This window comes from Anopheles merus, chromosome 2R (assembly GCF_017562075.2).
Source record: "Anopheles merus strain MAF chromosome 2R, AmerM5.1, whole genome shotgun sequence".
Lineage (NCBI taxonomy): Eukaryota > Metazoa > Arthropoda > Insecta > Diptera > Culicidae > Anopheles > Anopheles merus.
In genome coordinates this window covers 36937692-36964653 of record NC_054082.1, presented here as the reverse complement: position 1 = coordinate 36964653, position 26962 = coordinate 36937692, and the positions used below count along the sequence as shown (strand labels likewise).

At 45.2% G+C, this 26962-nt stretch overlaps 1 protein-coding gene across 1 annotated transcript in view; it reads left to right on the top strand.

The window, feature by feature from the left end:
- Positions 1 to 3785: 3785 nt before the first annotated feature.
- The window catches only part of LOC121587891 (extracellular sulfatase SULF-1 homolog), a 46098-nt gene continuing 22921 nt past the window's right edge, over positions 3786 to 26962 (top strand). The window contains exon 1 of the mRNA XM_041905185.1: positions 3786 to 4270. The gene's annotated coding sequence lies outside the window, so the exon portion shown is untranslated. The remainder of the gene's footprint in view (positions 4271 to 26962) is intronic.

Genomic DNA, 26962 nt, shown 5'->3' with positions numbered 1-26962 from the left:
TTATTATTCTTAATGAAGCAAAATACAGTAGTGTATTGATAAAAGTGCGATATTAAATATAAGCTAATGAAAGATAAGGATAGTGCCATGGGAACCCCCACTTAGCGTGACATTTGGCAGCGGTAGAATGAAAAATCGATCGGTGGTGTGACGGTCGAATTAATTACACCTTATGGCTTTGAGCGATTTTTATACAATACCGCTTTACTTAACCGTGTGGGATTGGTGATAATTCATTACAAGCGTGATAAGTGCTTTTTTTTAACATTCTCAAATAGTTTGTTGAGCCATTAGCTGGAAAAAAGACATTTTAGCTTTGGTGTGCAAGATAAATTTGACACTTACGGTTCTGTATTGTTTTTTTTTATTTATTTATTTATTTTTTTTTTTGCGATTGACCTCACATATCAACACAAACGATCGGAATGTGCTCGTATCGGCGCTTTCCTGGCCCATCTGCAGGAAAAGTGCTGCAAAATGCGTGCGAATAAAGTGCGTTATTTTTACGATTAGGGCCTCAAACTCAATGCAGCTATCTCAAACTGAAAGCTGTAGAAAACTGTAGTAAAGCCATACAATACAAAAGAGGGAAATGGTAGGTCTTTTATGTGGCAGTAGGACACGATAGATTACTACGCGGCTGCCAAATGCTAAACCACCACGAGGAAATTGCATGTTTTATATACTTTACGGCACTCCATTCCTTTTCATAATTCCACAGACGATGTCATAGAATAAAGCGGTGAAAGAGCAATGAGTGATTAACATCAGAAAGCTTAGAAGTAACAATATATTTGAGAATCAAGTGAAACGAGTAAGCGATATTGATTTGGACTATATGTTCGTAGATTGATTTGGCCTTAAGCACAGCACAATTAGGTTCTAGATAATTTCAATACATTTTCATCCCTGCGTACTTAATCCACAGTCTGTAAAAAAAACCGTTGCCTCGAGGCATCTCGATTACTTGTGATAACATCGCTTACAATCACATGGTTTCTAGTCTTAGCCAAAATGGACCCAAAAATGTACATTTACAAGGCTTACGATCATGGCATGATGACGATCGGGGAATAACACACCAAAAAGCATGTCTGTCCTGTTCACGAGATTTAATTTATAACATTTAAAACAAAATTGCAGTAACGATTGAAGAATTTTATCGACACACGTTATATGACATCAATGTATTGCGATCGTTTAAATATTCCCACCAATATTTCGATCCCAAAAACCATTACCTCCAAGGTCCATTGAACGAAGAAAAACAGCAACAGTGGCTTGAGATGGTTGTAGCTAATGATAATAGATGATCCATCGTATGTACGTTCGGAATGATGTGTGTACTTAAGTCGATCTCGAATGATGTACCATAGAAAGCAATTATAATATTCCCGACGCCAGCGCTGCTGCATACCGGCTTCGAAGACGCGCTGTTGAAAGTTATGAAAGCGCCTTACCAGCAGGGACTTGGCGCCAAATACATAAAACGGAATAGCCTCGTACACATTTTCGCTCAGTAGTGTGTATTGCATTCCGTAGCCGTCCATGTTATCGGCAAACAGTTTTTTCGTAATCAGAGAAGCACGATTTTCCACAATCGTTATTCCATCGAATTCGAATTGATCTTTGTCGTAGAACTTGACCATACCGTGTAGTTTATGCACTAACGTAATATTGAAACTTCTATAATGTACAGTGATGTTGCGTTCGCGCAAGTCTTCAACTGACTTAGCGTCTGGGACATGTGGCGCTTCGGTGATGTACGATACAAGCTTTGCCTCGTACGCACACTTGAGTTGGAAAAATAGCACGATCAATGCACAAGCGGTTATTTTCTCGATGCTTTTGGAAAGGACTAGCTGTCGCTTATCAAACCCAAAGAGTGCCAAAGCTAGCAGATTGTTGGAGAAAAGTGTCGGCTTCAGCTGATGGATTATCTGGTAGGTTACAAGGATGACCAGTATCATGCCCCAGGCAGACTGCTGGAATGGTTTGAGCATAATTTCCCACACAGTAAGCAAGCGTCCCTTCGGTGTGGCAATAGCGAACTGTTCCATGGCTACACCACTTACGGCGAATTTGTCGTACTGCGCCATAAAACATCGATTTAGTATCAAATGTATCGGATTGTACCGCGATACACACTGGGCCAGAGATTCATTGCTGTTGCATCGAAGCTGTTGCAAATGAAGTGTAAGTTGTTGCGTTTCAGCAAAGAGAAGAAACAGCATTGTGTCCTCACCGTGCAGCTTTTCACAGTAAATGGATGTGTAGTAATCCTTAACGTATCCGGCCACTAAACTTTTGAACTGCATCGTCTGTAGCCGGTCGAAGAACAGTTGATCGAGCGTGGGGAGGCCGGAGTGACTCGTGATGCGTAACGGTTGATAACGAAAGCAGAACACGGCGTCCTCGTTGATTGCGATCAATATGAAGTAGAACACCAATCTCGTTTGGAAATACTCTCCGATTTTCCTTGGCTGATCAGTCCCAGTTTCATCATGTTCAAACAGGACAATTGTAGGACATTCGGGCGGTATGTTCACTATCCACTGACTGGTGTAGAAGTTGTCAAATGTTTGCTGTTGATTTCCCCATAGTATTATGACCAAGTTGGGCTCTCGGAATGTAGGAACATGCTGACCCCGATGGTCCGCTTGCAACAGACTGATATCTTGATTATTCAGGCGCTGTGCGATGTCGTTCAGCATCGTTGATAGTACAGATTTGTTGGAAAACTGTAGTAGCCAGCAATTAAACACTCCAGCATGTTGGATCTGAAGATTGTGGGTGATATTGGTTAGATAATCTAAAACTAGCTCTTGTCGATCGGCCTGTGCACGAATACTGAGTAAAGCGAGGATCGCAAAGGATGTTACAACTGTTTTGTGGGACATGATGTCCAATTTCTGCTCGGAAACACACTAAACTGACAATATAGTTCGATTCACGGCACAAGTAATGTGTAGATTACAATGAGATGATTAAACTCATTAAAATAATTGACCAATAATGATAGATCTATAATTCGTTTTTAAGGTGAAAACCAAAAGCATGGAAAGGTGTTGCATAGTGTTGAGAACGAAACAAAAAAAAAACAAAATGATTTTTTAAATAGAATTTTAATCTTTAAATTGCTATGAGTTGCTATTATATAAATGAAACTGATTTTAATCAAATGTATAGTATTGCAGTTTTATAGGATCATGGAAGAAATTATTTATAATAATGATTTACAATTTGATTTCCCGGGCGTTAAATTTAATGAGTGGGTACCTACTCTTGAATTAGCACTCGACTTCGATCGTAACGTCGCGAAATGTGCCGCATTTGTGTGAAAATACAAAAGATAAAAACCGCAAAATTCACGATTGCTTTTGATTTGTTCTAAAACACCAGCGATTTTGTTCCAAAACTAAGAAGTTTTTTTACAACAAACAGCTCGCTGTTTTGGGTCGCCTAGAAGCAATGTAACACCGCTTTTATTTTCGTCATAACGCTTCTAAACATATAAAAAAGCATTTTATAGCTACCTCTAAACACTGCTTCAGATACAAAAAAAACCGTTTAAATTGTAGAAAACAGAAACATAAATTCATTTTGAAAACCAAGTCATTTCTTAAAATACAACAAACTTTCATTTATGCTACAACAAGAAATATTGGCATCTGTTCGATCTGAAATTTACACGACAAACCTCCGTGCGTTACGAACAGCTACGGCAAACCCTGCAAGCGAACAGGCTACGGGCCAATTTCCACCCAGCGCACATGTCATTTGCACTCCGAACGTCGAGTGAGCCGGATCGCGTTACGCTCACGCTCCGTCTCGTTCAGTCTCTCACTCTGTCTCTCGCGCTGCCGTTCAGATTGGTCTCGTGTGTGTTTGTTCGCGCTCGACTTTCAGATCGGCCGGTGGCGGTTTGTGTTGCTGTCGGTATCGCTGGACCGTGTGCGCCAGTGGTTGTGTTGTGTGCAAGCGGGTATCTCGCGAAGGGTGCCTCGCCGGCATCTATCCGGATGGACCGTGTTTTTGTGCGGTGTCCTTTTTGGTGAAGCGTATACAGGGTAAGAAGCGAGCATCGTACCACCAAGTACCCGTGGGTGTGTGTGTGCGTGCGCGTCTGTGTGTGAATGTTGTGTGCGTGTGCCCGCAGGTGTAAACAAAAGTGAGCGGCCACCAGCGAAAGATATGTTCGATCAACACAGCATAGAAGCATAGCTGGGCAACGTTGGAATTAGTGCGGCAAGCTTCGACAACAGCCAACGTAAGAATGTTTTCTTTAAGCTTTTCTTTAGATTTCGACTGCTTGCAATTTTTGTTTAAAATGTACAATAATTTTAAAATGTATTAAAGTGTGCACCGTGTTGAATGTGGAGGAATGCGGCATGAGCTTAGAAAGCTGCCGAACGGGAAGCAAAGAAAACCGGGAAAGTAAGACGAGAAGCAAACGCTGGAATAGGATATGTGCGTTTCAAAGCCGCGGACGGTTCGATTCTATCGATTCTGGCATTCCCCGTGTTTAGTGGGTTGAAGAGAGATACCGATCGAAATCGGGCGAACAGATTACACGCCAAGGCATTTGTCCGAGCGGTCTGTGGTTGCTACGAAAGCGTAGCTAAGACACCAAGCAGTCCCGCTTACTGTGATACCAAAAAGCATGACAGGAAAGCATCGAAATGCCTATAACAAGTTCATATGCAGGAACATGCAGGTCTGTGGCAGCATGACGAAGTATGTGAAAGCATCTAAATTTGTTTCCGTATCCGTATATTCATCCAGCACAACAGACTAATGAAAAATCATTCAAGAATTCAATATGTTTTCTAAACATTACTTTTAATTAAAGCGCTCTCAATGCACAAAAGCTACCGAACACCAAATCACTGCTGGCCAAACATTGCGTTTTTATTGGGCATCCGTGATGCCGGCGTGGTGCTTAGCTGGCCAGATCGCCACAGGGAATGGCGAAACCTGTTAAAATCCAATTTCGCGTCCACTGCAACATGGATTCACTGCGACTGAATCCGGGCGGGCAGTGGGCCATTCTCGAACGGTAGAGGACGCAATGTTGAATTGAATTTCTTCTCCCTTGTCGTGCCCTGGTGTTGTGGTCCAACCAGCGTTCTGCGTTTTTTTGGCCTAATTACTTTTCACCGCACAGCGGTTGTTGCCGCTTTGCCGCACGCTTGAAATTGCAACGAATAAAACGGCTTGACGTTCGTTCTGGACCTCCGTGTTTGGGAGGAAGAGAAGAGCCGGACAAAGCAGATGGAAAGGTTCGCAACACTAAGCATGGTCGCCTATGCCGGTTTGGCTTTTTGATGGTTGAACTTTCGGTGGAGTAGTTTACGCATCTGCTGGAGACTAAATTTCAATCAAATAGAAGGACTTTTGGGTAAAATACGGGACACAATAGCGACAAAGCCAGCTTCTTTGTTTGTTGCTCATTGTAGATGCAGTTGACATATTTTGCTACAAATTGTTTGCCAAATTTTACAGAGAAAACAACTGACAAAAATTGGTTTAATTGTACCAAACTGATACAAAAAGGGTGTGTGCGTGTGTGTATATTTAGAAAATATTATACAATTCATCCGTTTCTGTTTGAAAGTGTAAGATACAAATATGCGGTTTGAACGACCAACGTCTACCACGTGGTTAAGGAATGTTTTGACGCAGGAAACATTTAGCGTAAAAGTCAAAACGGAACAGTGGGACACATTCTAAATCCTTTCGGGGTCCCGCTCAGGGTCGTCTTACTTCACTCGTCTTGCTTGAACACCACTCCTGTCTGTGGGCCAAGAAGACAGCATGCCAACGAAGCAACTAAATGAAAGATAGAAATAAGATTCAACTCAACAAAAGAAGCAAAAAACGGCTCGTGTTCATTCATCTTTTCGATCTTGTTGTGCCCCGTTTGCGCTGTCGACAAAAATGAAATCCACAATCAGTGGGACAAAAAAAATTAACGTGAGATCTCCATTCCATTTGGGCTAGAGAATGCGGGCGCTGAGCTCAATTCGACTTGGCGAGGGCCCGAAGCTCGAGGTTATTTTCCCGCGAAATCAGAAGCCTCTGAAGGTCTAGCTTTTTTTTTGTGTTTTAGTATCGCAAAGTTCTTCTTCTGTTTTTGTAAGCTCGGTAAGCTACCAATCGGTAGGCTATCGTATCAAAGGTACTGCTACTATTACGGGAACGGGCGTGTTGCATTGACATTCCATTAAGGGAGAAGATATTGTACGGTTTGGGAAAACAGGACATTTGCTTTTTGGTGTGTACTTTTGCATGCAAATAGTTGTCTTTGTCTCGTTGGACTTTCTACATGCGATAAGCGCACTCATGCTGCCACTGTATAGGTGGTTTTAAAACATTTTTTGTTCGTTTTTCAATACTCATTCCGTTCATGGTACGGAATCCACTCGATGTACTCCAGTTGAGTTTGGTACATTGATTTTTAGTGAAATGTGAAATGTTCACCCGTCAGCAGCAGTAGAAATGGAGCAGTGTTTGTTCTATCGAATGAATGATTTGATTTCCATTCGCTCGTGATTGTGATGTGATTTAGACCGTCCCACAAAGAGGAGATGACCAATTTCGCTTATCTGTTTACGGCTTCGTTCGGTTTGCTTTTTGCATGCAATTTAAATTAAATGTTACAAAGAGACTAGCTCGAAACAAGTATCGATTCAATTTGATTTCCATCTCGCATAGAACTGTAGTCAATAGTTGTTAAAAAGAGAAAAAAAAATATTGTCGATGTGGGAAATTCTTTGTAATTTGTTGTTTTATTATTCGTAAACCATCATACACCACGTTAACTGCTGCATCGTTACAGGGAAATAGGATACATTTGTGGTAATATTATTTTTTATGTAAAAAAGGAGAAAGAAAAAAATGTTCAAGCTCCAAAAACAAGCACTGTGAACAAATACTACATGCAAAATGGGGTATCAAAATTCTGCATACTTCTTTAAATTTAATTTAATTTTGGTCCAAAAAAAAAACTGCACACGTTTTGTACCATCAGCTGCCAAAAAGGTGTGCTGCAAGCAAATAAATGATCAAATTAATCGGTTATCTTACCCAACCCAGCCCTGCGGGATATAAGAAAAAAAAAAAAAAACGCCATACCTCCAGCGTAAATATGAAACCAGGAACAAATTTGAACAAACCACACAAAAGTGAAGAAAAATATGATAAAAACAAAATCGAGAAAACAAAACACAAAAAAAAGCGACAGTAACAGATGGAAAGGTGTTTTAAATCATCGAAACACAAAAAAAAAAGTTGAAAGCAGCAGCAACAGCAACTTTAGCCACACACACATACACACAAATATACACGAAAAAGTAGTAAAACCATGCGTTTTCAGCACATTTTCACAGCACGGTCACCGATCGCCGTGGGCTGCCGCTAATCAAGGTGAACCTTAAAACATGTGCTTACCACTTGAGAGCTTTCCGGGCCTCCTCCCACCCGGGCGAGCCTTAAGGGCTTAGGTAGGCGGTAATTGGTCGTAAGGTTGGCCTAAAGAACCATTTCCGCATCGTAAGCTTTATGTTTTTCCCAAAATTTAATATTGAACTTGTTTCGGGCGAGTTGTGTGGTTGTGTGTACCTTTTGCTTGTTTTTTTTTCGCTTTTTATTGTGTTGAACAATTTCGTCGCATTGCTTTGCAACATTTGCAATATTTTATTGTGCGTTTTGTTAGACTTTTTGCTTTCATTTGTAGCATTCCTTGTTTTACGGGCTTGATTTTGCTGATTGTATTGCTGGTTAGTTTTTTTTTGCGTATGTTTTCTGCAAAGTGTGTTTTTTCTACTTCTTTTTCGTTTGAAACGCTCTTTTCTTCCTCTTTGCATCTTTGGCAGCCGATGAAATATGCAAATATGGATGGCAGCTTTTGTGTGTGTGTTTCTGAACCCCCTATCTCCCTCCCCCCGCTCCCTACATCACACACTTTCTGCGATGGCGTGACTTATTTATTTATTTCTTATTTTCTGCCTGTGATGAAGTGCCGAAACTTGCAGCATTTGATATAAGTTTTTTTTTCGCTCTCCCATTTGGCCCTGTTCAAATTTCGTTCCGAGAATTAATAATGCCGCTGTACGGCGCTCATCGGCGGTCGTCGTATGGCCGGTCGGTTTTGACCGAATTTGGATTTCGCATGCGCTTTTGATCCGGTGCGCCACGGTTGAGAAGTTGTTCGATCGTGTCTCCAAGATGTGTGTGACGCATGGATCGCGATCACATTGCCAGCGGAGTGTGCGAGTGGAGAGGAGGCGGTGACAAATTGTGGAATTTATTAGCGAAAGCGAACGATTTATTTGTATTTATGTATGCACTCTACGTGCGGGCACATATGTTATGTCATCGATTAAGAGTTGAACATTCAATTAAGAAAATGTGCAAACATAAATTTACTACTGCAGGTTAGTGCTTCATTAAGGAAGATACAATGTATAATATCATCACATCGACGATGCTTGTCGTCGCGAGTTGAACACAGCAATAAGTGTATGAGCAAACTGAGTCACAAGTTACGCGCGAAAGCAAAGCTTCCTCCACGGTCCGCTCCTCATTTGCCGCCGACGATACGTCCCCGCCCAACGGCATCATTATTGTTATTATTTTATTATTACATTATCATGATCATCAGGAGCGCAGGCAACCGAAACAACCAAAAACTCGCCAGATCACGCACAGGAACGTACAGTTCGTCCCGGTACGGCCTTCTGGCGACAGTCGCGCCACAAACCGACCCGAACATCGTGCAAGATTTTCCCTCTGCTGGCGCTGTGCGTTGTATGCGTACGCGCGCGTGTGCATGTGATAAAAGCTTGTTGCTGTTGCTTTTCGGTTATGCTTCGTTTTTTTTTTACCGGCAATTTCCCGGCGGGTGCAGAATCTACCGTGCGCTATCTTCATGTGTGAGTTTCGCGAACGTGTCCGGTGCGGAGCCTTTTTCCTTATTGCGTTACATTGCTTGGCCCGGGTGTGCCGATGGCTTCACTGTACCGATTGCGAGATATCGGGCGTTGATAACCGCAAGTGAAGGTTGCTTTCGCCTTCCCACCGTTAGCGGCTCGATGGGGTGGAAATGTTGAGTGCGTTCCGATGATTCCCTTCGGGCCATCCGGACCGGGGCTCGCATTCGGTACACGCCGACCGACCGGTGACTGTGCATCAGTGTATCGCTTTCGGCCTTTTTGCAGTGCCCAGAATTTCCGTCCATAAATGGAATAAACGGTCGAGGAATCGCTTTAATCAGCCCACCGTCTGGGATCGTACGTAGGGCAGGGGGTTTGTTTGATTTTTTTGTTTGCTTTTTGGCATTGAATTTTCGAATCCGGTCTCTCCCTCTCTCACCGTCCGTGTAATGCTGGTACCGGACACAGACCACAGACAGGACGGGCTACGGCAGGTTTTAAAAGAGATATTCGGCGAACATGATGCGCACATGTGATGGCGCCAGCTGCTGCTCCGGCTCCGGCCGGCATCGATCCCAGGCAGCATTTAGCTGTACGAACGCGGGCCACAATTGCGCTCCGTGGAACGTGTTTTTCACAGGGGCTGGAAACATTTTTCGGGGGTTGGTTTCGATTTCGAAAGAATGTTTGTGGGGGGAATTAGGAAGCGTGGTGCATGATAATGACGGTGGCCTCGGGAGGGAGCGAGTGTAAGGTTCTCGATATTATTATTCTGCTGTGCCGTCGCCACCGATACTCGCAAGAACCGGTTTCCCTGTTGGAGTTTTCACCCGCCATGGATCGATCGGGCAGCCGGGAGGGTCGATTGGAAGAAGTATGAAAGCATCCTCAGCTCATTAAACGAGTTCTGAGCTTGTTTCTTCGCCCTCCTCCCCCAGAGGTACTTTTGGGGCCATCCGGAGCAATGAGGACACGCGATGCTGTTGCAGCCAGTACTGAGTACTTGATAGATTGTATTGCATTTTTGTTACTGTTGTTGTTGTTGTTGCTGCTGCTGGTACACCACCCCCAGCCCTGCCAAACGAAGGTTGCATCAACCGCGCCAGAAAAACCTTTGGCAATTTGGCGTTCCTTCCTTCACAGTTCCTTCCCTTTCCAGGCGGTTTTCAATGGCTTTTTTTTGACAGCCGCCTTACTTTTGCCGTCAACGTCCTTGCACGCATGAAGAATCCCGTGGCATGCGTCGGTGGATGCAATAAATTATCTACAGACAGCGCCGAAAGGTAAAGATATGGAGGTGCGTGTGGTTTTGCGCAGGACGGCGAGGGGGTTCGTCGCCATGATCGGGAAGGCAAAACCGGCATCGATGCCCCCTTTTTTGCTCCTCGTCCGCTGCTGTCATCATCTCATCCCTGCGGGACCAGCATCTTGGCAAGAAGAAGTGCCTCACGAATATGCAAAAAATAAAGAAAAATGTACAGACACGCGGGAGAAAATAAGAACACACGCGTGTTGCACACGATCGCTGGGGGATCGGATCGGTTTTCGGTACGGGTTAGAGGGGGCTTGCCGCGGTCGCTTGCAGTAAATGCAGCCATGCGTTCGTTTTGTACTTGCCATCGAGTGTAGCTTCAAGTTTTAGCGGGTTGTTTTCTTCCCTGTTTGCGATGATGGCTACAGTACCTAAACCGTGGTTCGCTTTCCTGGTCCCGTTTATCTCGCATTGCCCGCGGCAATGGTAAGTACTTGCGGTGGATGATTTTTTGGATAGGTTCGACTCGATCCGATGGGGCTCATCACTGCAGAATACTGGAGCTTGGCTTGGTTATGTTCTTTTTTTTTGCATTCATCGGGAATGAACTGGCAACTGCCGGGAGCAGCAAACTCAACAGCGACAAATAAAAAATCCTCCCAAAGCGGACAAAACTGCAGCTGCTTCCTCTCTGTTGTGCATTATTTATGTGCTGCTGTGCGCAAATGTACACGGACCGAACGGAGGAGGGAAGATTGTGACGCGCCGAAATGCAACAAAAGATTAGATAAAGTAACAGCAGTTGTGCGACACAAGCTGTGCCCTCCTGATCGATGGTCGGAAATGGAGTGTCGAAAAATTGGCGATACTTTGCATTCGAATTGGCTCCATGCCAGACTGTAACGATAAGTGTGTGTTTGTGTGTGAAGTAAAGTGTGCGTGCGAAGCAAAGCGTTAAACATGTTAACTGTCACCTATCAGAAAATGACACGTGTTTCTCAACTCACGGTGCTGTGGCATCCAGTAGCGTTGAGCTCTGAAGAATCAACCATGACTCACCAGTTTCGGTGCGATTGGTATGATAAATTATGTTGCCGGCTCTGCCCTAGCCCTAGTTTCGCACATGGCGGCGCTTTACGTCGCACCGCCGGTTGTAGTGCTGCACGACCATGGCCAGTTCTGTTTCGGCCCAGACAGACCGGATAGTCACCCCGTTGCGCCAGGCAGGAAAATGCACAGGCAATTCCCAAGGGTAAACGGTGGTTCCCCCCTTTTTTGTGGTCGTAATATGCACTCGTGGCAGACGGTGAAAAATGAACTATCCGTTGTGCAGTCTTTGCAGACTCATACACAGGCACACGAACGCGAAAAACCTCATAAATGGAAGGAAGAAGAAAGAGATGAAAAATAATAAAAACGACCATGAGGTATGGTCGAGCACAAGGAAGAGGCAACACAACTGGGTTTAAATTTCGGAAAAACGACTGCAGTAAGACATCCGTGCAAGGAAGTGCTGGCGTTTGCGAGCACGTTTTTCTTGGCTGCAACACTTTATCACCATCTCAAGATAGCGGTGACACGTGAAAAAGTGAAGTCCGTCTGTGTCGGAAGAAGTTCATTCAGTTTGTATTGAGCGCTTACTAGCCTCGGGTGGCCAGTATTAGTTCGTTGTTTCCTTTTTTGTCATCGAGTTGTATTGTGATTTAATTTTTAGGTGCTAAATACTTTAATTTCATTTGTATGCTTGAAAATGTTCACATGGATGTTCGTTCTATTCACTTTTCATTATGGAAATTTGGTCGATAATTTTAGTATTGAATCTTATACTCAGATTTCTATTTTAAGTGGTAAAGATTTGCCAAAGATTGCTACAATCTCCTCTCTGTATTTCATCTGGCACTGCTTTAACGGAGGACATGGAACGATGCAGCCCGGCGTGTTTATTGTTGCGTATGTGTTAAACCGTCTGACAGGTGCATCATGCCAAAATGGCATTTCTGTCCCTTGCACCAAACACGGCCACATCCACCCGGTACTGTCGCGAGTTGACAGTTTCCACACTTCTTGCGCTAGTCACGCGCTTCTAGTGTCTTCTGGCTGGTAAGTTTTCGAGCTCATGCTGCTTGATGCTAGTTTATTTTTGCACACCATCATCTGCCTCATACCATCATGATCGGGATGTAGGTTTTACCATAAACGACCTCACCGAGCGTTACACCGTGGTTGTGGTGCGTCCTGTGCGTCTGGATTCTGTCACCAGGCGTCGTTCGCGGGAACCACTCTGTTGGACCTGGGCAGAGCACACCGAGTGAAGGCTTTGATGTTGTTGGTGGGTTCGGGGTCCGGTTCATACTGTAGCCCGCTGTGACTCATCAAACGCTCACGCATCCCACTCTCTAGTGGCATCCTCATTATCGCCATCGTCGTCGCAGCATCGTTCAACGGCGAAGGTCAGAGGAATGGTTCTAGAATAGAGTGTGCACCAATATGCGAAACAAGAAGTAGTAAACATATTACGCCGTATTGGGCTGTCTTGGTTCTAGGGAAATTTCCGCGCTAAAATAACCGACTGCACGGTTTCCCTGTGATCAATCGATCGTTGTCGGTTCATTGTTCGATTGATGGTGTAGAAAGAGGTGTTTCACTGCAAAGATTCGATTCAGCCGTGCTTACACAAACCAAATAGCACGGCACCATTACGAACTGCCGCTAAAAGCGAGCGGACTTCGGAGAAAGATCACGGATCGTTGTGCGGCCTCCACCATCGTTGATCGTTCGCTAGATTCTACCCTCGGTTTTGCACCCCCTATCGCACGGCGAACGCACAATCGAGTTACTCGCGAGCTTTATGAAAAGTGCGAATAAAATCCTCCCATACCACCCCAGTTCATCCTCTCCACGCACCGCGTGTTAAGTGGCCATAAATTTGGACCAACCGTCAATTTCCTTCCGAGTTTCGCCCATAGTTCGCACACCGAGTAGAATGTGGTCGCGTCCTTGGAGGTTGGGAGACGTGCGGGCAAGTGTTGCTGTGGCACTCACTCGACACTATTTGTGTGTGTTTGCATTGGTGTACTGCGCGGAATGCGTTTCGCGTCTCGGATGGGTAGTTGCCCGACTGCACCCGAGCCCCGACCAGGGAAGATGCCGTTTTGCTTACTGCTGCAAATCTCGCCCGCCAACCGGGCACGTGATTGCAGGCGGGTTTGTCTGCTGTGGTGCCCCATTTTGGTGCCGCCGCCATTGGGTTGGCTGTTTTGCGCTGCCAAGGCAAACGTACACATGTTTTCCGATACGGCACCGCAGTGGAATGAATCACAAGAGGTGCGTTGCCGCAAAGGAACAAGTATGCAAGTTTTGAAACACAATCTCGAAAGGGAAGCTGTACTGGGTGTCGCACGTTTTACATAGAACGCGTACGGGGTTTTACAAGTTTGTTGGCGGTGTGAAAAGCGTATTCAATCCTTTCTAAGGGGCACATATTTCTATTCGACAGCAATATTTTAGCCTTGTATGTGATTTGTACCATTTTTTCTAATAATATTTTTTTAGGAACTTTAGGTAAATAACATGTAAACATTGAATTGTAAGGAGTTTTCTACAACTGAAAATTTGAACTAAAAATAAATTTAACTGAGCCAGTTTAAAGTATCTTCCAAATGGGTTCGATTACATTTGATTTTGGTTGTCATAACATAAGCAACGTAACATAAAACCGTTGTAAGGCAATGCATGTTTTGGACAGTGATGCCTTGTAAGAACGGAGCTATAAAGTGTTTATCGCTAAATGACTTGTAATACTTAGTAAATCCCATTCAGAACGCGAAAATAGCCACGTGCTGGACGTCACACGCTAATTTTTACAGTCTCACGTTTTCGGTAAATGGTTCTCTCGTCAGGCGAGCCCAGACGAACGATCGAACGACGACGGTCTGACGTCAGTTCGCCTGTGCGATGTGCAAATAAATAGCTGCTTGTTGATATTTAGTCACCTCTTCGCCATGGTACTCTCGTAGCAAAGCTCATCTATTCTGTAGCGCAATGGACGGATGCTTAAATAATGGCAAAGTAAACACACGGGGAAGGTGGTGAGTCTGTTGAGGGGAGATGGAGGGCATATTCACCCCCCTCCAAGGCCAGTTTGCATTTTTGGCGTGTAACAGAATAGCTCTCTTTATTTATCCCAAGCAAGACTGCTTCGAAATGAAGAAAAATTGAACAATACGCCGGCTTGATGTTGATTGAATTCTAAGCTTTCATTAAGCAAACCATTAGGCAGCTCAAACAGGTTGGTAGGTGACACGCTAAAGGTTAAAAATTCTTACCATATTAATCACGGGCAGCTGGTACCACTGGTCGTAAAACCCCGCAGCTCCACCGTGTGGGACGAGGCTCGGAGGTGCCAGAACCGGAATACTTTAACGTACTTTATTGCCCATTTGGGTGGAAAACCGCAAACCTCTCTCCTCGCGACCGACATCCCCGTCGGTTTCGGTGTGCAGCTAATTTGACATGCATAAACTTTAATGTTTCGTACCCGGGATTAGTGAAATCTCGTGAGGTAGTGGTGCGTATCGGGGGAGGAGGTATGCGGGATAGAATAAATAATATATTTTTTGTGGGCAATGAAGAGAGACTGGTGGTGGTTGGCTTGAGCAAATGGGGGAAATAATAGTAGCGGCATTGGTGCCGAACGTGTGCGCCAAGGTGTTAAAGTTTGTACAACTCGGGTTCTCTCTCTCTGGTACGCTTGCTGGCCGCACACATTCCTTGCCCGATGGATTTTACATAGTTTTCCATGCAACCGATGTGGGACCAGTGATGGAGACAAACTTATTCTACCGCACGAATACTTGCGCTAGCGCATACACGCTCATGCCGGCTTCAGGAGACCGTGCAAGACAGTCGGAAATGCAAATACCCTCGACGGAATGTATCGATGGCAGCAAAACAGATCCGTCCTTCTGCTGTCCCAAAAAACCCCACCAGTGTTCGTCCCCCCGTTGGGCTGAGCACGAGACGCAAAACCTGCGAAAATCCCTGATACTACCAACTTGTCCATCATCACCCGCTGCTTGCGCCAAGTGTAGCAACGCGGAAAAGCGCCGATTGGTAGCGGCCGGCGTGAAGCCTCTCGTTTCGTAATTAGTTTATGAATATTTATTGGTACTTACAGTGATTTTATGCCACTCGTTGCTAATACTCTCGTGGCAATCGAGATAGGTTAGAGTAAGGCTTTGGACGTTGGTCTCCTGGGACGGTGGCAAGGGAATTCATTGTGTTTCAGGAAGGTTCCTAAGGTCCGCTAGGTTTTGATGTGACATCTTCGCGCGGGTCGCGTGCCCCGCAATAGGGTGGTGTGAATCGGTGATGTGTGCTCGTTATGCTAAACGAGCTCCCATCAGCACACACAAGGAGATTAGAAACATTCCTCTAATCCAAACTGCAAACGCAACCAAAATGGCTGCGTGATGTTGTTTGTTGGGTAAGGTCACGACTGTGGTGGTCAGTTTTTCAGCGATTACCGCCATTACGCTGGAGCCGGTGGTATAGGGCGGGGGCTAATATGCTTTATCGGCTAATTCCATATTATTTTCTCACATTGCCGCTCACCCTCGGCGTGTCATAAATTTTATCGCTCACCTTAATCTTCGCTTCTGCCTGCAGTGGAAAAGGGGATAGGGTGGGGATGGGGATTTCATTATTTCGCTGTGGTGCCCTGTGAAACGACACCTATAGTGACACTTAAGCCAGCCAACCATACCGTGTGTATAGCTAGTTGTGGTTTGTGTTGCCTTTTTCCTCTAATGCTTCCACCACCACCGCCGCACTTTATGACTTAATGAATGACTTAATGCCGGTTCCTAGGGGCGCGTCGGGCTGTTCGCGTGGCTCCCTCCCCCCCGTAGAAAGTAGCGTGCCACGTGTCGCCGTGCTGCCCAGGTGGAGTCCCTGTGCTACCCAATACCCGCTACCTGTCATTGTTGTTGACAATGTTGTTTGAAGTGGGTTGAGTTTTATTTTTCGTCCCGTGCAGCACTGCGAAGCGTGTGTAATGCTATCCTTATTAGAAATGAGGATATTCATGTATTTTGTTTTCGATTTGTTTTTGCTTAAGTGTAATCCACTGGGTGACAAGTGGAGCCGCTTGAAACACGGTGCGCTTGATGTCTAAGAATGTACCTGATGCGTTTTGTTTTTCCAATTTCCTACACCATCAACATTACGCTCTAGAGGCATCGAATTGCGTAGAGGCAACCCTGATTTCCGTTCTAAATTTATACAATGGAGAAGAAAAGCAGATTTGCGCTCCCTCTGACTTATGCTCGCAGTAGATTGTAAAATGTGTAGACTATTGGAAATAAACACACAGCGTCTCTCCCGCTCGACGCTCACTAATGGAACTGACTAAGCGGTTCGTTTTTGTTTGGGAAAGCTGCATGCGCAAAAAATGTGTATTGCTTTAAAATCAATAATCAGACCAACAAAAACAACCACCTTTTGGCAGACTGCTGGCCGCCGACCAGCCGACGGGGGCGAAGTCGATTAGCGTGTGCTTGGGAGTGAAAATATCGTCCAAAACCACGCGGGGTCTGTTTATTTTCGGCTTCGATTCGGCACCGTTCGACTAAGCGAAAAAGGAAACTACAATGTAGGAGCAAGTCGATTAACGTCCCAGCGCACCAGCTAGCGGTGAGAATACATCCGTAGTAAAGAAAGGGAACTTACGACACTCCAAAGCAGCACAAAATTGTGGATTTTAATGGACCTTGCCAGCTCTGGCAGTGGTTGTGTTTGGAGCTAATTTCGCGTAGTTTGTGTATTTCAGAATCAATTTGATTAATTGTATGATTGCGCACAAAATGTCTGCACGAAACGATCGGCGTGAAGCCAATGTCCCATTTGGTCAATGCATTGAGGTACCGCAAGCGACTACAAAATGCATTAATCCGATATAAGTGCGCTACAAACCAGACCACCATTGCCGGTGCCGTTGAAAAGTCTTCCGATACAACTGTCTGCCGGTCCGGTTTCACCCACCGGCCACCGCATTGCAACCTGTTGCTGTCAGTGTCGATAACGACACTTTGCATCTCGGTGCTGCAATGAAGATAACCGCAGCCGCTTGGCAAAATCCGGGACTGGCGCGCCGACCGAACTCGAACCACCCTTACCCGTATCCGCCCAACGTGTGCAGGAAGAAACCCTTACGGTGCAGTGGCAAGAGTGGTTTGCGCGGAGACTGGTGATTGGTCTTGCATCACACGCAAAGCGCAAGGAATGTGTGTGCACGCGCACGGTTTGCATTTGCTTGCTGACCCGACCGGTTTACCGGATCGATCTTAGCCCATTTGGCACCTGCCTGTAGCCGGTGCCCCTTCTGACAGATGGATATCTGATGCCCTTTTTACGCAAACACATACGTACACGTTGGAGTCGGTGCTTGGTTGCCACGGTTGCCAATTGAAGCCAGTGCCGTGACGATGGTTTATTTTAGCACGCTCGCGTACATCTTGCACTGTCCACGGTGGTTTCCACCACACGCTGCAGGTCTTAGCAGCGTCTTAGCAAAACTGTGGAGGATTAGCTGTTTGGAAGCGAGGCCAAACATTTCCACGGCGTGTCTTGGGTACGCTGTGGGGAGATAAAAATCACAGTGCTTAAGCCAACCTCGTAACAGTTATTTTGAGCACATCTAGCGAAGTAATGGAAGGCATGGATTAGGATTGGAGAAACTACAAGCCGTCGTTACTATTTCCTATTTTTAATGACGATTATATATGTTATGCTTTGCAGTGAAATATTTAGTGCTAAAGGATTGATTTATATCACATAGACCATGTTTGTATTCACCTCTTAGGCCTACGGATGGATCCGATTTTGAATTTACATGGTGTTCAAGGGTTGTGGAATCTTTTTTTACTTATTGCATACATATCAATGTCAGAATCAATGTTAAAAAGACATGTCGTGGTACATGCAAATTGCGACTGTCACCAAGCAGATATATTTGAAGGATAGCAACCGTTTTACTTCATAAGCAATGAAACGTTTCCTTCACGCTACTTCATTGAATTGAAATGTAGCGCCACTCTAACATTAATGTCGGCTGCGATAGAGAATTAAAATAGTCTGACAAGCATTTTCTTACAATACAAAACTCCATTCGTCTCACAAGTAGCCTTACACATAATAAACATATCCCGGACACTTTACCCCGCACACGCACAGAACCCCTTTTGCTCCAAAAGCTTCACCAGGTACTGACAGATAATTTATGCTGTCACCGAAATCACGCATCAACGCACCTGCCACATAAATGCCAGTCCAGACGGGGGCATTTTTACGACTCCCGTATATGTTCTATGGTACCGTATGCGTACAGTCTTATTGCGTACAGTATGCGTATCGCACTTCGCGAATGTGCGTCGTGGATTTCGCGTAGCACACCGCGTTCGCGCATGGCGTGTGAAATGAATATCCCGTAATCAATAACTGTCAGCGGGTGGCACACCGAGTGCTCTACTATACCGGTACGCCTCCTATCCGATATAGTTTTTCCCTTGATTTTTCCCCGGGGCTGGTCTCTGCTCTCGTTACGATGCAGCAGTTAGGTGTTGGGCGTGGAAATGTGATGTGTTCCTACCGGCCTAGTGTAAATATTTTTCACCATTCTGTTGTTGAACTCGGAACCTACTGTGGCAAGTGAAGTGATCATTTTTCACTGTACCAAAAGGCAAGCAAATACATCGGGTACAATAAATAAACGAAACATTGTGTGACCATACGTTCGGTTGTCGTGCGATCGATTAATCATTCTGTGATGAAGAGATTTGCAGACCGTCGCAGGCGTGAGTACGTGCGGGACAAATCGGTGCAATTATTGAGCAGACTTCAGGTGATGTGTAGGTCTTTGGTATAGGCTAATTGATAGGGAGCTGTATTAATTTCTGTCATCATGGTACGTTGTCCGTAGTTTAAAGTCATTATTGATTAATGTATGGCTATGAAAGGCAGGATAAGTTAAAATGTTAAGAAACATTTAAGTTGAAAGCATTGATACGTTCACAAATTAGACAGATCACAAGTGCCACGACGTTGGTAGATCAACGTAGTCCATTATCACGCGATCCGATTTGATTATCCAATCTAGCTCATCTCAAAGCAATCGTCTCGTCTCTATGCGGCTTACTTTCCTGTCCCTTTCATCAAGGTGATCCTTCCCATTTCGTGTGGGGGCCTTAGAAAGACCTCACGAGCAGCGCTATCAAGAATACCGGGACAGAGAAAACGGATTAAGCTGTTTGCCGGGCGTCCTAAATTGGATAATTCGGCGCGACACAAAGCTAGCCGCCAGAGTCTGTTACCGGTGCGAGAGACAGTTCGTTGAAATTATCCGTTTGATTGCCGCTAAACCACCCAGCTGGCCAGATGCGAATGGGAAAGTAAACGATCGCCGATCGTCTCTCACTGTCCACCGCGGTTACTGTGCAGGGCTTATCGTTTTTACTGGTTCTTCGAAAACTTTCTTCCAGAGTGGCAAAGTAAAGATATGCTAATTGTAGCTGCAGCTGCATCATTGCGCTGGAACTCAATTCCCGCTTGTGCCACGCTTCCGATGCCGCATTCGTGCGCTCCGAAGTTCTGTGGGCCGATAACTTCCCGGATCATTGGCCAATGTGGGATGAAATCGGATCATCCAAATGTTCAAGGTTGGTGGTGGTGGCAGATTCCGTGAATGACGGGCGACACCACTCATGGCCCAGCAATGCAGATAAATGACCCCCGGGAATGATTAGCACAAGTGGAAAGGCATGGTAGTGGCAACACATTCCAACAGAAACTGGCAGCTAGTCAGCTGGCAGGAAGATTATTGCGATGTTTCTGCACGTAGTGTCGTAGCCCACCCACTGCTGACCCGTTTGGTATGTGTATGTGTGTGTATGATTCAGTACATGATTAAGTTTACAGTCTCTCGCTGGCCCTAGTGAGACGTTCAGAATATCAAACAGGTTTGCTGGGGTTTGGACAATTTCTTGAGGATCATCCGCAAGGTTTTTTTCGTAGTGTTTTCTGTAGAGAACTCATGAGAAAGGGAATTAAAATTACTCAAGCACTAGGATGCAGTAGCCTATGCCATGGCTATTGTCCGAAGGGATTGCAATGAATGGTTTGTTGGTTGCGTGCCATCCTCATGATAGAACACCTCACTACAGGATCACTTTCAAGCTAATGCGCGGCACACAATCAGTGGAAATTAGATCGTTAACAATCGCGGCTGGTTCGGATGGGTCGTCGTTACGCTCGTTCACAATGCCCTTGACTGTATGCGCGTTGAAAGAAGGTAAGAAGTGAGAAGAGGGCAACTGCTCTGCTAAAGGTTCTTTGCGACCGAGGTTGGTTGGTTTGTGCAGGCGAACTGTTAAGAACGTACCGGAAGGCGTAGGCGCGATACACTTGGTAAACGCTCGAGTGTGAACTGGTGCCTATTATTGATAAATTTAACAGGATGAAACTGTTTGTTAAGCAACGTGACCTACTGTCCACTTCAAGAGTTATGTTTTTATTACCTCAAGCAAGCAAACTGCAACTTAGCTTATGCACATTGAACCCAGCAATGATTTCAAACCAGAAACCAAACCATCACCGATAGTTGAATCTGTGGTTCGGTTTGTTTCGTCTCAATTTGCCAGCCAATTTGTAACGCGTCTTAATTAACTGTCTGTGTTCTTTTTGCCCCACATGTCGAGTGGGGGGTCACACCCATTAGTCCGGAGTTGATAAATGGACTCTGTAAAATAAGCAAACTTCTTCCAGATGGATTCATGCCGAACCAGAAACTTTAACTGGCGTGGAAGAAATCTTTATTTGGAATTTCCATATCTGTAAACAAAAAAACCAAACGAAACGACATACGCAAAGACACGTCCCAAATGTAACCCAATTTCGTCCCAAACACATCTGGCTACGGGAGGGAATATGGTTAAGACTGCTCCGTTCCCGTCTGACAGCATCAAATTCTCACCAAAAATCGGCCCCCGGCTGTAGTGATTAGAAGGAACGTGAAACGCATTAATGTCCGCTGGGGTCGCACATCGATACTTGATCCGTAACACATAGCGAGGCCGGTCGGTGTCGATCAACACCACCCGGAAGCGGTTTCAAACTTGCGGAGGCTTGTCGCATTTGCGCGTCGTCTGAAAATTTCTGAGTCGATTGAGTGGCTATTTACGCGCTTTTTCACACGATCTCCTCCACATGACACATTGGGCGGTAATGGTGGGCAATCGGTCCTGTTGCGCTGCGGCCCCATTTGCGCAACACTCTCAAATAAATGGTCGCGTTTCTGATTACTTTCTAACCATAAACGGAGACGTAGATTCCGGGATGGCGCACGGGATGGAGCGCTCGTAAACGCTCTAACCCAGGCTGCGTTGAACCAGCGGTAGCATTAAGTAGCAGGCCGTACTCAGCATGGCTCCCTGCGGTGGCGTGATGTTTTTAATGAGCATTTTGATGGCGTTCAACCACCACATTCCCGTGCATTCTGGCCAGCTACACGTTGAGATCCAACCGAGCGCACAGCTTGGTTGGGTGTCGGTTGTCATTGCAGTGTAGTGGTAGTTGTTGCTGTTTTGGTATTCGGTCTACATCATTTAGCATTCGAAAGAACTGTTTGGTTCTTGTGTGAGATGATTCTTGTGTTCCGCAACGTATTGGATTCGAGGCACAGAATCTTTGGCCGTCATAATAGCGCTTGATTGTCGATCCCTATTAGAACGACAGCTAGACGACAAGAAGGCTTCAAGCTTTACGAAGTAGAAAACAAGTTCATTGTGCTTCCCGGTCTCTTTTTCCAACGTGATATGTGTTGTGAATTCTTTTGTACCGGCGCCGTTTATGTGCTCTGGCAAACAACAGCCACCCCCTGCAGAAGGCCAGCCAATGAGATGCGCTGAAGAGTGGACATCGGCTTCACTTCGGTATCGTTAAACTGCCCCCGAGCTGGACTTGTGTAAAATGTAAAAATCGAACCGTTCCCACGGCTTCTCCTTACAATCACATACGAACCACAGAACCCTTCGCTGCAGGCACATTAAAAACACAACACATGGTTTGGCGATTGCGGGACAACCAACGAAACAAAACCAAAACTGACGTGGCGGACGTGAATGTCTGTTTTTGGAGTTATATGTTACTGTCGTGCGGATCTGTCCGCGCTGCACGTTACTTTCTTCCGGGGTTTTGTGTGTTATTTCATGTTGTCGTATCGTAAACTAATCGTTGATTGGAATGTCTTCATTGCATGATTCGTTGTTCAGTCGCATAGCAATAGTAGTATTGTCGTTCACGATCCAAACCCGTCCTGCCACGATACTGGGTGCCAGCAGAAAGGGGTTTGTGTCAGTCGTAAACAATCGACCAGGCATTGTTTCTCCGAGAGGGAGCCGTGGCAGGCATCGGAAGGAATCGATTGGGCCATCGAAAGCCAAAGCAACCCGTTCGATGACACCGTGGCGTGCTGGAGGCGAGCTTTTATGTTAGTTTGCCGACCTCCCGCCTACCCTCGGTGATGCAATAAAATAGTGAAAGAGAAGAGACATGTTCCATTTTATTGCCACACGATGGTGACGTTCGGCTGTCGCATGATGCCACAGGCTTCCCGGTTTCGGGCAGTTTTGACTAGGTACGGGTCACGAAAGCTTTCACCGGACGGTCTCCATGTCCCTCCAGGACGGCTTCCGGGACGACCGGGCAGTGTGAAGGATTCAATAAGCTAATATGATTTTCCTGCCGGTTCGATTACGCTACCGGGATGCGACAGAATCGAACAATGAATAACTCTTACCCCTCGTCACCGGTCGGCACGGTGAGAACATGCTGATGACGGTGGCCGGGCGGGGACGGGACCCCCGTTGAAGGACGTGATGTGGATGGTGAATTATGATGAGACATTTTTCTCCCGGGATTGTGTGTTAGCTTTAGCTGCTGTGAGAACGGAACGATCACGAACCGATCGATGAGTTGATGATGAGAGAAGGTGGCGTAAGAGAATGGGAATTGAAACAGGATGGCAGCAGGGTGGGTTGCTTTGGTGGGTGGAATTAGATCCCGATTTCATCCCCCCTCTGAGCAGCAGAAGCAGCACAGCTGCGAGCGTATAAATAGAAATGTTTATGAGAGCAATATGAATTCATATCACACATATGTTCGGGACGAACGGTCAAATGGCGCCCGAACGCCGCGGGAAGCGAATGCCGGACCGGGGTGGCGTAATGAATATTGGTCTTTTATGGAAAGCGAGAAAATTATGTGTGCAGAACGTAAATGATTTGGGCAAATAGCGCAACCGTCAGCAACATGACACATTACAGAAATGAAATTCGTAACCGGCAGCGAAATCAAGTGATAAATGTTTCGCATCAAACGACCCACACGACAACAGCGAAGGACTACTGTTTTTGCACGAGACGCTCTTTGTGGTGAGTGAAGGAAACAAGTAAAAGCAATTTATTGAACTTACCTTGTTCATGGTTGCACTTGATTTTTTTTTGCTTTGCGCAAACACGGCACAGCTCGTCCATATGGTTCCACTCTTGGTCGCTGACGTCAGAGGGGCTAAGAACCACATCGCGTTAACGCTTTAAATCACTTTCATGTGAAGCGTCACGGAGTGCAGCTTTCATCACACACATGGAACGGATGCCGCTGTGCACCGCGTGGTCAATGACAAGCAAAAGAAAAAGGAATATCAAACCGTATTGTGGCTTTGTAAATATGTTTTGCCACAAATCTGTACCAAATATGCCAGACCGCGGTTTCGTTTCAGACTTTGCGCAATGTGTTGCATTAAATGGTGACTTTTCGGTTTGGAACGATTGCAAATGCGCTCAGGAGTCGGTAAGTGGGCAAATTGATAATAAACTCATCGAAAAGATACAACAGTATGTTTGAATTGAAATTGTAAAAACAAGAAATTGAACGTACAATTAAACCACATAATCATTTATTTCTTCCTTCTTCGACATTTGGCGCAAAATTTGTAGTCCTTCCGTAGTCCGGCGCAACATTTATAACATTTCCTGGGCGAATAAGATGAAAAGTGATTAATTTAACAGTAAGTCTTTCTACTATTCAACCTTTTGTGCTCTCTGGTGAAATAATATACTAAACGATCTAATTTATTGTTCTAATCGAAACCCCATTTAGTCAATGTGCTATCTGTATTGATTGTACATTTGTTTAATTAAATATCTGTAGAAGTGAAATAATAATACTCGTAAAGTTTTGGATGCATGCATATCGAATTGTTGCTCTAATATATTTATATTTGCAATACGGCCGAAGCCGTTCTTTCTGAATAATAAATGGATTTTCATGCCCTTAAGAATGGCTGGTATTATTGAATCCGTTCGTAGCGGGAACGTACGGCGCTCACATGAAATTCTAGGGATGAGCCCGGTCCTACAACGCTGCGGTGAATAACTGTAGTAACCATCTAGTACGTTAGGAAAATGAGTGTCTACGCTACGAACCTGCCAATGTACAATGAAAAAAAAACCTTAACCAATCCGAAAAAATGACCTGTATAATTTTTGTATTATTTTGGAGCTATTGCGCGAGACCGCACGAAAACGATTGGCAAAAAGGGATAACCTTTTTTCATTTGCATAATGTTGACCAAAAAAAAAATCTACCAAAATTGAAAGTTTTGCTGCAAGATCCCTGCCAGTTATTGCCAAAATAAAGGGAACCATCATCGTAATAAATGGATATGGTCTGCAACTAAGAGCAATGCACGCAGAACGCGCACAGTGTAAAGAGCGGCTGTAAACTGTCTCCCCTTTGTGTGAGTGAACGTGCAAAGATCTCCACCGCTCAAGTGTCTGGAAGGTGGCAGGAAGCTCATGATTGTCACACATTTTCCACCCACTTAACCCCGTTTGCCGAGGAGCATCGTTCCCGGTCTCTAAAGGCACGACACCATCTTCGTCGCGCGTGCGGTCGATGCCCGTTGGAGCAATGGGCCTGGTAGAGGTAGAGCCGAGCGCATCCTGAAGTGATGCAGCTCTTCAGGGGGTTGGTGAAAAAATGAGAATATATGGAGACATTGGCCTTTTTTTTGCATGTACACTTTCTTTTGCACTTGTTTTCCTTCCTGATCGGTAGCGATTGCGCTGAACCGAGCGGCTTTGTACGTGGTTGGTTCGTTGGTGGCGGGTAAGGATAATAACTTTGACGTGTTTCTGGAGACGGTTCATGCTCCCAGTTATCGGGTTCTTGGAAGGACGTTAAATAGTGCAGTAAGATACGGGAGAATGAAGGCAAGGATTAACTAGCGCTGTAAGTGCTGGGAAGAATACAGCGAGAAGGCACTCATCATTCGGAAATGGTTAGGTTCGCTTTATTGTTGAGCAATGGGGAAGATTACATGTACATGTACATGTAGCATATGTAACAAGGACGCATCGTTTCGAATGGCGCCTTCTAGTCGCACTGCAATGAGGGTTGATTGTGGAGCTGTTCCTCCTGCTGTGAGAGGTTGATGATTGAACCGGGTGTAATCCAACAAAAAATGGATCTTCTTTTGTATTAATCCTGGAAGTGCTTCTAAAATACAGTAACACGTTTCCACTTACCACAGCAAATACCAAAACTTTGATGGCGTGGTCTCAATTTTATTACGATGCTTTGGAAACATAAAAAGTAGTCAAACTTTGGAATAGTTGTGGTACCATCATTGGCGCTTTAACCACTATTCCTCGTGCACACGTTGAACCATCTCGAGAGCCGTCAGTCACACATTATGTTCACGGGGTTCACGCTCGCTGCTCAGGATGTTCCTTAAGTGTGTTTGAGTGTGTGTGTGTGGTTTTTTGCCCTCACCTTCACCCATGTTGAAGCAATAATTTAACGACGTTGGTGGTTGGTAAGCGTTGGAATGTTTCCTCTACCCTGATGACATTGCAAGTGGTTTCGTGGTGTTTCGGGTTTCGCTATTTTCGTTTGGAGCGTCAGGGACGTTTTGGGTTCCTATTTTTTTGTTTGTTTGCTGTACCATGAAGCGTTTAGCTGCACTGGAATTTCTGCACTCATTATCGGCGTACAGTGTGGTATGGCGCAAGTTATGCTGGATAAATGACGGAGAGTAAAATTCTTGTGGGATTTTTGTTGTTGTTCGCTTCAATTTCATGTGCGCGAGAAGGTTTATTGAGTTTACCGCGGATAATATTCGCAGCTTAAGGCTAGCCACGTTGAGACAGTGAGAGGGAGGATGCTGTTTACGTCGCTGCTATGGCCACGGGAAGGTTTGATGTAATAATAACGAGGAACATCAAATTTACATTTACTTACAATCTGTGTTGTGATAATATCCTTATATTCAGGGACACCCGCAAACACTTCAAAGTGTTTCAATCTATGCTTATACTCTATTATGTGGATCTGACAGCATAAAGCGATAGAGAAAACATGAACCATCCGATCCACCCTAACCGGTCACCAGTTTGACACACTTTTCGTTTTGTCTTTCTCTGTGTGTGTGTTGCAGTATCCGCCGATGACCGGGATGAATCGAAACCGGAAATCGAAAGCAATCAGCCAAGACGGCGACAGTAAAGATCTTTCTCTTTCTCTCGTTCTCTTGCGAGCGTCGGAAAAGACGAACCGGTCCCCGAGGCTAGCCTAAATTAGTCGGTCTGTGTGTCGCCATTTTTGCCCGGGTGGCCCTAACCGATCAATGAATGGAAGTTAATTTTAGTCCCCCGCTGAC